Source organism: Pseudorca crassidens, chromosome 5 (genome assembly GCF_039906515.1).
Source record: "Pseudorca crassidens isolate mPseCra1 chromosome 5, mPseCra1.hap1, whole genome shotgun sequence".
NCBI lineage: Eukaryota > Metazoa > Chordata > Mammalia > Artiodactyla > Delphinidae > Pseudorca > Pseudorca crassidens.
In genome coordinates, this window is record NC_090300.1 from 21,763,218 (window position 1) to 21,778,012 (window position 14,795).

The window sequence follows — 14,795 nt, forward strand, 5'->3', positions numbered from 1 at the left end:
ATTTATCGGGTACCTGCTAGGTGCAGGTGCCCTGAAGCTTCACCCCTGCCCTGGGCTTGGAGCTCTCACTGTTTCCACGTGAAGAAACCGTCATTCGTCCAAGATCATGGCGCGGATTGGTGGTACCACTGGGGTCCAAACTCACTTCTCTGAACCACAGAGTGTCATTGGTGCGGCAGGTCTCCTCCTTGGAGCGGTTCTTTCTGCCTGACAGTGCCAGAGCTTGTGGAAGGAGAGTATTCCTCCTGCTTTACAGGATCAGAAGGAAGAGGCTTGGCTAGAGCTGACGTCCAGAGTACTGGGTTCGAAGCCAGGGTGACCCAGTCCCTACGTCCCAACCCTAAACCCTCAGAGGAATTCACAATATTAGCTCTGAACGCCTGGTGAGGATTGACTGCTTACCTTGGCGGCCCGATGGCATTAGAGAAGCACCAGGTGGGAAGGATGGCTTTAGAGTTGTTTTGTTTTTTAGATGAGACTGAGTTTTTAGCCAGGAAAAGAGTTTTGGCAGTTAAGGAATTGCTAAAGCAACTTATCTCCAAGGCTATTCTTCATATAAAGGTGAAAAACAGTGCCATGAATAAAAGAACGTGCTTATCACATGTTTAGTAAATGAATGAAAACCACAATCCTTGTCACCAAGAAAGTCACATTTCAAGCCAGTACATAGAGGGATGCCTGGAGGTGAAACTAGAATCCAGGAGCAGGTGGACTTTGACCCTCGGGGGGCAGAGCTGGTCCAGAGATGGCAGTCTAGGGCACGTATGACACCCAGGCAGTGTGTTTTGTACATGAACTAGCCTAGCTTGTCATCATCCTGTGGTGTCCATAGCTCACCCTTCTTGTTATATGTGATGGAGGAAATCAGGACCAATTGGTCAATGAGGTACCAAAGGGTAAAACTACAATCAAAGACTGTAATGGAGCAGACAGTGGAATCAGACTACTCCAAAAGCATAAAATGTTAGATTATCAGCCTCAAGAGGTAAAGGGATGGGCCAGCAGTCATACAGCGCATTAGTGGCAGCGCAGATTCTAGAATTCAGACTTCCTGACTCCCCATTCAAACATGTTTCTAGAACTTAACAAATGAAAATACAGTTGTAGGCAACAAAACGGAACTTTCACTTTCCATAGTTTTCTAGCTCTCTTTAATCTGTCACTGGAAATCTGTAAACTTAACTTTTACTCTCTGACTTTTTTTTTAAACGTAAGCATTTTCTGCCAGAAAACAGACAAAAATCCCCAGGTTATTCCCTGTATTAAGTGGAAGTGAAAACAGCAAAAAAGATTATGTAAATTAAAATCTCTTTTTTTGTAGTTCCAATTGCAAAATGCAATTTAAAACACAGAGATAGGCATTTGTCAAAACTCATCACATGGTACACTTATGTACCATATAAAAAAAAATGTCTTTCTCTTTTCCGTCTTAGTTCTATATACTAATTTGATAGAAATCTGGCTGATTAAGATGGTAGATTCAGCCGGTATCTTACATGCCTAAGCCATTCTAAAGGAAAAAAAGATTCTCAAAATACCTTGAAGGAAATGTTAATAGTTATTAATTCTGGGTTGCAGGAACCCGGTGTATGTTATATTAGTATTTACATTATTCTCTATTTTTTTAAATTGTTTTAAGCTAACCAACCTTGAGATCAGGGCTTCCCAACTTTTCCGCAAGGCGGAACTGGCCTTGGTTTCCCTAGATCCTTAGGATTTAGAGGATTAAGAGGATGGAGTCCTCACAGCAAACCGTCCAGTGCAAATGATGGGAAACTTCAGAGAAGAGGCCATGGAGGCATCAACCATGGTGGAATGCACGTGAGTAGAATCTGAAACTCCACTCTCAGATTCAAACAAATGGCTGAGTATCTCTGTCTTAGCAGCAGAATCCTGCAACTCCCATACAAAACCATCCCCAAGAAGGTCTCCTTGTCCCTAACTTCAGGCTCTTGGGGCTGGCCAGATAGCCAGCTGTGTGACCTTAGGTCCATGAGTTGACCTCTCTGGTCCCGAATGTCCTGACCTGCACCATTTGAAGTTCTATTTTCTAAATGTTTTTACTCTAATACTAATTTCGTGAGACAACTGAGCTATTTAAATTTAAGGTGTGTAAGTCATTCCAGCGGGCCCTGAACAAGGTGGTTCAGGGATAATTGTGACCCAGCGTGTGTCATTCAGAGTTAGTACGTGAGTCACACTCCAGCTGCCTCTCAATTCCCATGGTTTAGAGCCGGGGATGGTGCCTGGGCATTGAAATCAATTTTGCTTTGTAGTTCTGGCTTGAGGGGACTGCGGCCTTGACCTTTCCTGACTCATGCATCCTGTGCTTGAAGTATGATTATAATTTCACTGACCTGTGCTGGCCCAGAGGAAAGGGAGTCAAGAGTTCTTAAAGAATAGGAAATCTCGTACTCAGTATTAATTTGTCTTGGAGTCCCCAAATGACAGGGCAAGAAAGAACATTAGACCCTGTTGATACGAACACCTGCTACCACTACCACTATTTTAGAGAATGAATGGATGGATGGATGGATGGAGACATACAGAGGGGAAACCACTAGCCTAAAAACCACACAACTAGTTAGAATTTCCTGTGGTGATGACATGGTGTCTTCTGTATTGAATAAAAGGGGGAAAATTATAAAACTATTCAAACTACAAGCTGACATTTTATGATAATTAAGACAAATGAAGGGAATTCGCCCCCAGTCTTGATTCCACCAAGTTCTCCCCACTCCATTGCCACCACCATCTGGGCTTGGACTACTGTCAGAGCTCCTAACTGCCTGTCCTCCCTCTTGCCCTGCTTCAACCCAGTCTACGCATAGGAAATCACAAGGCTTTTTTTAAGTGAAAACTGACGGCGCTACAAGCTCTTCGGTATTTTCTTTCAGGAAGCCTTGTTCTTTCCTTTCATAGCACTTTCCACAACGGCAACTGTACATTTTATTTGTTCAACATCTGCCCGCACCCCGTCGACAAACTCCAGGGTGAAAGAGATTGTGAGGTTTGTGTTTGTCCTTGTATCCCTGGCACCTGGGCAACCAATTAATACTGATTGAATAAATTACTACTAACGATTAGTCTGAGCGCAGCATTGAACCAATACGTTAAGAGCTAACGTTCTCTGTTTTTATACCAAAAATCACCAGGGAATGTCCACAGGTAGGCAGGGAACAGTAATCTAACAGTCCAGAGAAGGAAGGAAACAAAAGGTTTCTCTGCTCTGTCATTCTCTAGGCGAGGACACGGGCCCGAAGGTCCTGTGCCTTGAGATGTCATGTCATCGTGTCACCTGACATTCAGATCAAAGGCAGACTCTGCTTTGTGCAGAGGACACAGATCAAGCTTCCTCTGACTTGCAGGGAGCTCTATCACAAGATTAGATCAACTTGGAAAGTCCACCAAGATAACAGCGGTTGCCACTTGATGGGCACCTATTGGTACAAAGTGCTTTGTCTATATTAACCCATTTGATCCTCCCCATATCCCAATGCAATAAGGGTTTATTATCCTGAATTTGGAGTTGAGGAAATTAAGACTCAGAGAGATTAAGTAACTTGCCCGAACTCACACAGCTGGTAAACAAGAGAACTGGGATATAAACCCATGCATAGTCTCCGCGCCCCTTCATTACGTCCCATCGTCCATCAGCGTTGGTGTTCGGCTTTCACACATTTTGACCACCAAGAGAAATACTGCTCATTTGTAACAGGTAAGGATGACAGGATATAGAGGTGCAGGGAGCTTGGCGGATACAGAACACCTGTGCTTTAGAACTGCCTTCTCCACTGTCACAGCATATTAGAAGGGGACAGAAACCTAGGATCGATAAGACCCTCGCTATTCAAAGAGTGGTCCATGTACCAGCAGCATCAGTATCACCTGGGAGCTGCTTAGAAATGTAGCATCTCAGCCCACACCAAGGCCTGCTGGATCAGAATCTGCATTTTTTGTTTGTTTGTTTTGTTGTTTTTGCGGTACGCGGGCCTCTCACTGTTGTGGCCTCTCCTGTTGCAGAGCACAGGCTCCGGACGCGCAGGCTCAGCGGCCATGGCTCACGGGCCCAGCCGCTCCGCGGCATGTGGGATCTTCCCGGACCGGGGCACGAACCCATGTTCCCTGCATCGTCAGGCGGACTCTCAACCACTGCGCCACCAGGGAAGCCCCAGAATCTGCATTTTAACGCAAACCCAAGTGGACTGGATGCAGTTCAAGTTTGACAAGCACTGGTGTAGACCAGGAGTTCTCAACCTACTCGCCCTTTAGAATCACCCGGGGAATTTAAAGCATACCAGGACCTGAGTTGGAATCCCTGGCAATAGGGCAGGGATTCTGAGCTCTTTTTCACGCTTCCCAGAAGAGTCCAATAGGCAGCCAGAGTTGGGAAACACCAATCTAGCTCCACTCCAGTGTCTTCTTTTCTTTTCCCCTTGTTTTTATATTACAATTAAAACAAGTGAAGTGACCTACCAAGCGTGATGAAGAGAGCGTGGACTTGAGAGCTTAAACAGAGCAAGGTTTGGATCCTGATTCTGCCACTTATTACCAGTGAGGCTTCAGGCAAAACACGAGCCTCCCTGGATCTCAGTTTCCACATTTATAAAATGCGAATAACAATGCCCACCTCAGAGGGTCCCTGTGAGAAATACAGGCACAGCACAAGGGATGGAATGTTTGCGCTTGTGCGTAGTAGGACCTGATGACAGGCAGCTACTCTGACCACCCGAGTCAGATCAACCCACGCAGCAGCAGATGGCTGTCTGAGGAGTTAAGAGCTGAAACATTGCAATTCCTTCCCCCGGCATATTCTCCAAGTGTGGAGCCAAACTTTCATTAAGCAAGCGATGATGAAAAGATGCGGAAGAAGTGGTTGAAAGTGAGGTCCACAGGAAAGGAAGTCAAAGGCGGTCTCCTTTTCCACATGCCTCCACTGTCCCCATCCCCCACCCCAGCCCCTGCATCTAGTCCCACTCTGTCCCTTCCTGCCCCAGCTTGCTACCCTGACTGGAGAACCAGCTTGTACCAGTGGTCAAAGATATATAATCACTGAGGGTTTTTTTTAAATATACAAACAAAAAAACATTTTTCATACTGCATGTTGATCTATATTTACTGGAACGGTTGAATTAACACAGGAAGAAATAGCCCCTTTGACTGAAACTCTATAAGAAAACACAAAATGTGGCTTTGCATCTTCACCTGAGAAAGTCCAGGGCTCAAAGGGTGTGAGAAAGAAGAGAGGTGTTCTCAATCTTCTTTTAGCCGTTTTTTTTTTTAAACGTTTTTTGGTGTGGTACAATTAGTTAACATAAAATTACCATTCCAACCATTTTGAAGTGCACAATTCGGTGGTATTAAGTACACTCGCATAGTTATGAATCCTTTAACAGTTTTATACTTCCTTCCTTTTCTTCCTGCACACACCTACACACATGCATACACAGTATCTGCATAATTTTGTGGCTCTGAAACCTTTCACATGTAAAATTAGAAATGATCTGCAAAGGGATTTCAGGGCAACATGCATTTTCTTCTCCTTGGGAGGAAATTGATTTAGTGAGTGACAACCATGTGTCAGGTGCTTTCACATACTTTATTCATAACCACCCCATAAGGGAGGGAGGGGGTCTTACACCTGTTCTTTACAGATGAGGAAATGAGGAAACTGAGGCTCAAGGAGGTAAACTAGTGTGTGCACAGTCAGAGAGAGAGAAAGGACTACAGCCAGGCTTCACACCCATGTCTGTGGAATTCCAAAGGCTATGCTCTTTTTCTTAAGAAAACTGTTTTCTTCTTAGAGAAGTAATATATGAGTTATTATTTTAAGAAAACATAAAAATGTAAAGAAAAAATAAAAATCACTAACAAACTCCTCTCCCAGAAATAGTCACTGATGCATATTGAGGTCTTCTTGTCCGATTCTTTCCATATTCCAGGTCATTTACTTCCATGTCCCATTAAAAGTGGGACAGGAGAGCGGGGTGGCACAGGGACATGACAGAGAACTTTCATGTGTTTTGTCTCTAGAAATGTATGTGTTGCTTGTATCTTTTACAACAAAATGGATTCACATATTAGTTACATAGTAAAAGAACAGAAAATAATGGGAAGCAAAATCCAGAGAAAGAAAAAGAATGTGTTGATCAAAAAGGGAGAATTGTCAACCCTAGAAATATTTAAAAAGGAGAGTCCAAGAGGCAATTGGCTCATAATAAGAACAATAAGGCTCGGGCTTCCCCGGTGGCGCAGTGGTTGAGAGTCCACCTGCCGATGCAGGGGACATGGGTTCGAGCCCTGGTCCGGGAAGATCCCACATGCCGCGGAGCAACTAAGCCCGTGTGCCACAACTACTGAGCCCACGTGCCACAACTACTGAAGCCCGTGTGCCTAGAGCCCGTGCTCCGCAACAAGAGAAGACACCGCAATGAGAAGCCCGCGCACCGCAACAAAGAGTAGCCCCTGCTCGCCGCAACTAGAGAAAGCCCGTGTGCAGCAACGAAGACCCAACACAGCCAAAAATAAATAAATAAATTTATAAATAATAAATTAAAAATTTTTTTAAATGTTTAAAAAAAAAAAGAACGATAAGGCTCAGGCTGGCAGGAATGTTTCTAATATGAAGACAGATACATTAGGCTTTCAGAGCAGGATGCCATTAACCCTCCCTGTCACCTGGCCGGCTCCTTGTAGCTTGGGGTCTAATTCTGTGCCTGCCAGACCACTTTCTGAATAGAACTTAACTTCCCATGTAGTTTGCTTACGGGGTAAGAACGTTCTGGGTAGACTACTGTCAATATCCCAACTATCTGACAGGCCTTTCTGCTAATTAAATTAATTGGTTTTCAAATATTTCTTCATTCTCCGAGAGCTCTATTGGTCAACCAGCATCACTAAATTACGTCAAGTCAGGAAACTGCCTGGGTTCCAAGTTCCAAAATTTAGAAATTTGAGATTTCTGAATCCATAAGTCTGGACGCTGGATCATGGGAAAGGACAATGTAATGCCATTTCACAGAGGACTTTCTAGGGTGAGAAGCAAGAGGGCTACAGCAGCCACCCCTGCTCTTACACGCCCAGTACGTACCAGAGAATGCCACGACGGCACCATTGTTAACACGCCTCGTGCCACGTGCTGGGATAGGGCCAACCTTGCGACATTTAACAGCAGTGCGGGGCTTCCCTGGTGGCGCAGTGGTTGAGAGTCCGCCTGCCGATGCAGGGGACGTGGGTTCGTGCCCCGGTCTGGGAAGATCCCACATGCCGCGGAGCGGCTGGGCCCGTGAGCCATGGCCGCTGAGCCTGCGCGTCCGGAGCCTGTGCTCCGCAACGGGAGAGGCCACAACAGTGAGAGGCCCGCGTACCGCAGAAAAAACAAAACAAACAAACAAACAAAAAACACAGCACTGCGATGTGGCAGTGGGATGGGGAGATCCTGGGGAGAGAGCCAGCCACAGACACTAGGGGGAATCGCCATCCAGCAAGCAAAAGGTCGTATCTGGCTCAGGCGGTAGCAGAAGATGCTACCAGTCTCAGCAAACAGTCAGCCACAGTGAATGCGGGTAGGAGTGAGGCATGGTGAGGGCTGAGAAGAGCAGTGGTAGAAGGATCCCTGCCTCTCACTTTTCAGAGTAAGTGAGAGGCAGGGATCCAGGCAGGTACTGACTTCAGGTGAGCCCATCTGCAGGCATCAGCTCCTGGTACCTAGTCACTAGGCCAGGTTTCTTTCACTCATTCATTCAACAAATGTTTACCACATTCTTCCATGGGACTCACGCACCTATACATCTAGCTGTGTGTGCCAAGGATACAAGGACTGACTGCTCTTTACTTGGCCCATTTCTCAGGGTTGTGTCGTCAGCAAGAAACCTTGAGAGATGAGGTCATGTTTCCCTTGGGACAAAGAACAGGCTTGCCTACCGCTGACTATCAAAGTCATGAATTTCCCAAGCTCCGTGTCCTTCACCTAGAGCACAGCTCACTGTGCATGTCCTCTCCATCTGGCCCAGGTCATGTCTCCCCCTTGAGAACACAGGGCAAGGAAAACCTGGTGCAAACATGCTGCTTGCTGTGCTGGGAGGAATAAAGTCCTTTGCTTCCGATCTTGGTGTCTCAGGTCTCCCGTCAGCACCCATGGAAGAGTAAAAGGCTAACTTGCTAGCTTGTAAGCGGGCTAGAATCAAATTCCAGACCTGACAGCACCTAGGGTGTGCTGGGCCCCATGCTGGGTCTTGAGGTCAAAGCAGTGCACAAAACCAGCCTGGTGCCTGTTGTCATGGAATGTACGTGAAACGGCAGGGGCGGGGGGTGGGGGGGGGGGCGGTGTGTGTGTGTGGAGACGAACAACAGATGAGAAACCAAACAAGAAAATATGAGAAGCATTCGGTGGAGAACAGGAATGGGGTAATGTGCTAAATATGACCAAATGGCTGCTTTAGATCAAATGGCCAAGGAATGCAAATGAATGCAAAACCACCTGGAGGGAAGCACCACAGCAAGAAGAGAACGGCAGGTGCAGACGGCCTGAGGTAGAACCAGCCAGCGAGGCCGAGCAAGGTGGATGCGGGGAGGGGGTTTGAGGGGAGGTCAGTGGGGAGCTAGATTCTTGCCCCATGAGGCCAAAGCTGGGGGTTGGATTTCTTTCCAGGTGCAAGAGGAAGCCACTGGAGAATTTTAAGAAGGATTTAGATTTTTAAAACTAGCTCTAGCTACTTAGCGAAGAAACATGAGTGTAGTGGGCAGGAACGGAAGCATTTAGGAAGCTATCGCATTAGTCCAGGGGCAACGTGATTTTGGCTTGGACAAGGATGGGAGAGCTAAAGAGAAGTGGGCACATGGGGGGCCATGTTTTAAAGGTAGAGTTGACAGGAGTTGCTAAAGGACTGGATGCAGAGACGGGGTGGGAAGGCGGTTATAGGAATAAGAAAACAGGAAGAGCCAAGGTGGTCACTTCTAGGTTTTTACCCTGAGTGGCTAGGGAAGTTCCATTTATCGAGATGAAAGAGATGGAGGAAAGAGCCAGTTCAGGGGAGAAATCCAGGAAGAGCGCATGGCTGAAGGCCGCAAGCAGACAGTCGTTTATCTGAATCTGGAGTTGTGAGGGAGGCCATGCTGGAGGTACCATTTGGGGCCATCCCCATCTCTAGGGTATCTGAGCTGCAGGGCAGGGTGAGAAGACCTGGGGGAATAATATGGAAGGAAAAGAGAGACAGACTCAGGCCCCTATCCCAGGACTGCCAACCTCATAAGAGGTGACGTGAGGAACCAGAGCGCGGAAATGAGACTTCTAGGAGTGGCTGTCAAAGTGAGGGGAAATCCAAGAGAATGTGGTGTCACAAACCCCCCAGGAGAATACTGGGTTCAGGTAGAACAGAGGGGTCGGCTGTGGAACGCTGCTGAGAAGACTGTGCGACTGCCTCTCCCTGAGAGCCAAGCCCTACGTCCTGCTCTAGTTACTGGCGACTCGGGTCCTGGGACAGTGATATCAAGGAAGGAGCACCATGCAGCTCAGAAGGCAGAGCTTCCATTACACCAGACAAGGGCGTGGCTTCTGCGGACAACAGGAAGAGCTGTCCCGTCCACAGTGTGGCACGCTGGCTGTCCCTCCACGTAGTCAACCCACCCTGTCCCCTGAGGGCCTGGAGGGAGGGCGAGCCACTAGATATGCACTTTTCTTTCCCTACCTTTCTCATCTTTCCAGCTATGCTAATGCCTCTTACCCTTCGAGGCCTAACTTATTTCTCCTCATTCAAGACACATCCATAAATGGCTCTGTGCTCGGTCCTGGGCTTCTACATCCTTGACAGAATTCAATCCTCACAAAACACTTTTAGGTGAGTATTATCATTCTCATGAACAAATAAAGAGATGCTCAGAGAGGCTAAGTAACTTACTCAAAGTCACAAGCTTGCAAGTGGTGAAAACGAGATTCAAACCCAGGACTCTAGCCCTTCCAACAGCCTGGCCAGCCTGCAGATGAGGCTAAGATACAGACTCTGCAGTCTAGCAGAAATCTGAGAGCAGAAGACGAAGAGGCAAATTACAATGACACAAAATACGCAACTACAACTACATAAACTATATCGTGACAATGCAGATTAAGGTAAGAAGGACATACGAATTGCTATGGAGCTCAAAGGGGGATCAGAAAATGCTTCTTGGGGAGGAGGTAGTGTGTGCAATGGGCCTTGAGAATTGGACAGGACTTTGCAGGGCTGAGGCTATCGGGAGGATGTGAAAGGAGAAAGGGGCAGTCTCTCCCTGACCAGGCCCAATCAACTCAGTGCCTGGATCCAGCCTTGCCCACCTCACCATCCCCTTTGCACGGTTTTCCATCTCTTACACTTCATTTCTCCCAACATCCCCAGCACCTAACCCAAGGCCACACACGTAGAAGGTGCCCAGTGAGTATTTGTTGAGTTCAACAGTATCCTGTCTGGTCTCCTAATTCTAGTCTCTCCTTTCCCCAATACATATCCATACTTGCTAAGTTTCATGGCCAGCCCACAGTTAAACCTACTCCTTCTAGAGAATTTCCTGGCCCATAGTTCCTGGAAATCTCCATTTGAATCCGCAATAACTCACACACACACAAACTAACAAAAGGGGCCACAGCTGACATGACCCAATCCCAGGCAGGCCGTTCACTGGCTGAGCTCAATCAGCTAGATTCTCTTGATAGAATGGAAGGCAGTCAGTGGTGGGCCCTGGAACCATATGGCCCTGGGATCCCAGTCGGGGCTCCACCAGGTTGAGGGAACAGGCACCAGCAAGGAAAGTGCAAACGTGGAAGCAAGAGGCCCTGGGACGTGGAGGGAGGCAGGTTATTTTCAAAACCTTTTATTATGTAATTTTCAAAAGAAGGAAGGGTGAATAATGACCCATCACCAACTTCAACAATTATCAACTCTTGGTCAATGTTGCTTCATCTATACCCTCACCTACATCCACATGTGTATTTTTCAAATCAAATCCCAGGCATTATGTCATTTCATCTCTCTATGCATATTTCAGTACAGAATAACTAAAGATGAGAACTTTAAAGTATATGACAATGGCTTTAAACTATAGGACAATACTGATATCACACCTATAAAAAGTAGTAATGAGTCCTTAATATAATCAAATGCCCAATTAATGTTTATATTTCTCTGATTGATGTACACTCTGAATTGGGATCCTTTGTTTGAATTGGGATCCATGATAGATCCTTACATTGCTACCGACGAAAAGTTACAACTTTTTTAATCTATAGATTCTCCTTCCATCTCTTTTCTTTCCATGAATTTATTCAAGAACCCAGGTTTCCATAAACAAGAGGAAAAGACAACCCTCAGAATGGGAGAAAATATTTGCAAACGAAACAACTGACAAAGGATTAATCTCCAAAATATGCAAGCAGCTCATGCAGCTCAATATCAAAAAACAAACAACCCAATCCAAAAATGGGCAGAAGACCTAAATAGACATTTCTCCAAAGAAGATATACAGATGGCCAACAAACACATGAAAGAATGCTCAACATCATTAATCATTAGAGAAATGCAAATCAAAACCACAATGAGATATCATCTCACACCAGTCAGAATGGCCATCATCAAAAAATCTAGAAATAATAAATGCTGGAGAGGGTGTGGAGAAAAGGGAACACTCTTGCACTGCTGGTGGGAATGTGAATTGGTTCAGCCACTATGGAGAACAGTATGGAGGTTCCTTAAAAAACTACAAATAGAACTACCATATGACCCAGCAATCACACTACTGGGCATATACCCTGAGAAAACCAAAATTCAAAAAGAGTCATGTACCAAAATGTTCATTGCAGCTCTATTTACAATAGCCCGGAGATGGAAACAACCTCAGTGCCCATCATCGGATGAATGGATAAAGAAGATGTGGCACATATATACAATGGAATATTACTCAGCCATAAAAAGAAACGAAATTGAGCTATTTGTAATGAGGTGGATGGACCTAGAGTCTGTCATACAGAGTGAAGTAAGTCAGAAAGAAAAAGACAAATATCGTATGCTAACACATATATATGGAATTTAAGAAAAAAAATGTCATGAAGAACCTAGGGGTAAGGCAGGAATAAAGACGCAGACCTACTGGAGAACGGAATTGAGGATATGGGGAGGGGGAAGGGTGAGCTGTGACAGGGAGAGAGAGAGTCATGGCCATATACACACTAACAAACGTAAGGTAGATAGCTAGTGGGAAGCAGCCGCGTGGCACAGGGATATTGGCTCGGTGCTTTGTGACAGCCTGGAGGGGTGGGATAGGGAGGGTGGGAGGGAGGGAGACACAAGAGGGAAGAGATATGGGAACATATGTATATGTATAACTGATTCACTTTGTTATAAAGCAGAAACTAACACACCATTGTAAAGCAATTATACCCCAATAAAGATGTTAAAAAAAAAAAAAAAGAAGATGTGGTATATATATACAATGGAATATTATTCAGCCATGAAGAAGAGTAAAATTTTGCCATTTGTGAAAACGTGGATAGACCTAGAGGGCATTATGCTAAGTAAAATAAGTCAGACAGAGAAAGACAAATACTATATGATCTCACTTATGATGTGGAATCTAAAAAAGAAAACAAAAATACAAAAACTAAGCTCAAAGATACAGAGAACAGATTTGTGGTTCCCAGATGCAGGGGTTGGGGATGGGCAAAATGTGTGAAGGGGGTCAAAAGTCACAAAATAAATAAGTCATGGGAAGTAATCTACAGCACAGCGACTATAGTTAATAATACTGTATTACATATTTGAAGGTTACTAGGAGAGTAAATCTTAAAACGTCTCATCAAAAGAAAAACAATTTTTATAACTATGGTGACGAATGTCAAATAGAATTATTGCAGTGATCATTTTGCAATATCAAAACATTACTTTATATACCTAAAACTAATATAATGTTATATGTAATTATACCTCAATTTCCAAAAAAAAAAAGCTAAAACATTTTGAAAAAATCACAGTCTAGGCATTAGGAGCATTCCCTTTATTCTTGAATCAGTTTGAAAGGATTTCCTGCCTCATACCTAAATAGACTTTAACTAGACTTCTCAATGCTTCCACCAAAGTAAATCACAAAGAAGCAAATCTAATCACAAAAATCTTATTTAAAATCTCCCCTTGTTTTAGACAGGGGTGCCAAAACAATTCAATGGGGGAAAATAGCTTTTTCAACGAATGGTGCTGGGACCATTGGATATGTATGTGCAAAATAATTAAGTTGGATCCCTACCTCACACCATGCATTAAAGTTAACTCAAGATGGATCAAAGACCTAAATGTAAGAGTGAAAATTATAAAATTCTTAGAAGAAAACCTAGGTGTAAATCCTTATAACCTTGGGTTAGGTGACTGTTTCTTAGCTATGACAGCAAAAGCACAAGCCACAAAAGAAAACTGAGGTAAACTGGACACCATCAAAATTTAAAACATTTGTGGGACTTCCCTGGTGGTCCAGTGGTAAACAGTCCGCCTTCCAATGCAGGGGACACGGGTTTGACCCCTAGTCAGGAAACTAAGATCCCACATGCCACAGGGCAACTAAGCCCACGCGCCACAACTAGAGAGAGAAAACCTCATGCCACGACTAGAGAGAAGCCCACGCACCTCAACAAAGAGCCCCCATGAGGCAACAACAACAACAAAAGATCCTGCATGCCACAACAAGGACCCGACGCAGCCAAAATAATAATTAAAAAAAATTTTTTTTAAGTTAAAACATTTGTGCTTCAAAGAACACCATCAAGAAGAGAGCGAAAGACAGCCCACAAGTTTTTGTAAATCATATATCTAATAAGCGTCTAGTATTCAAAATATATAAAGAATTCTTACAACTCAAAAAAACAACCCAAATTTAAAAATTGACAGTCATTTCTCCAAAGAAGATAGACACATAGCCTATAAGCACGTGAAAAGATGCTCAGCATTAGCCATCAAAGAAATGTAGACCAGCACTATTTATAACAGCCAAGACACAGACGCAACCTAAGTGTCCACCACGTATCTATACACATATATATGCCAGCACTATTTATAACAGCCAAGACACAGATGCAACCTAAGTGTCCACCACATATATATACACACATATATATGCCAGCACTATTTATAACAGCCAAGACACAGACACAACCTAAGTGTCCACCACATATATATACACATATATATGCCAGCACTATTTATAACAGCCAAGACACAGACGCAACCTAAGTGTCTACCACATATATATACACATATATATGCCAGCACTATTTATAACAGCCAAGACACAGACGCAACCTAAGTGTCCATCACGTATATATACACATATATATGTATATATATATAATGGAATATTACTCAGGTGTAAAAAAAGAATGAAATATTGCCATATGCACCAACATGGATGGACCTAGAGAATATCAAACTAAGTGAAGTAAGTCAGAGAAAGACAAATATTATATATCATCTATATGTAGAGTCTAAAAAGTAATACAAATGAATTTATTTACAAAACAGAAACAGACTCACAGACATAGAAAACTAACTTACGGTTACCAAAGGGGGAAGGGGGGAAGGGTTAAATTAGGAGTATAGGATTAAAGATATACACTGTTATATATAAAATAGATAAACAGCAAGGATTTACTGTATAACACAGGGAACTATTTTCAATATCTTGTAACAAACTATAATAGAAAAGAATCTGGAAATATATATGTATAGATAGATATATATAACTGAATCACTTTGCTGTACATCTGAAACTAACACAAAATTGTAAAT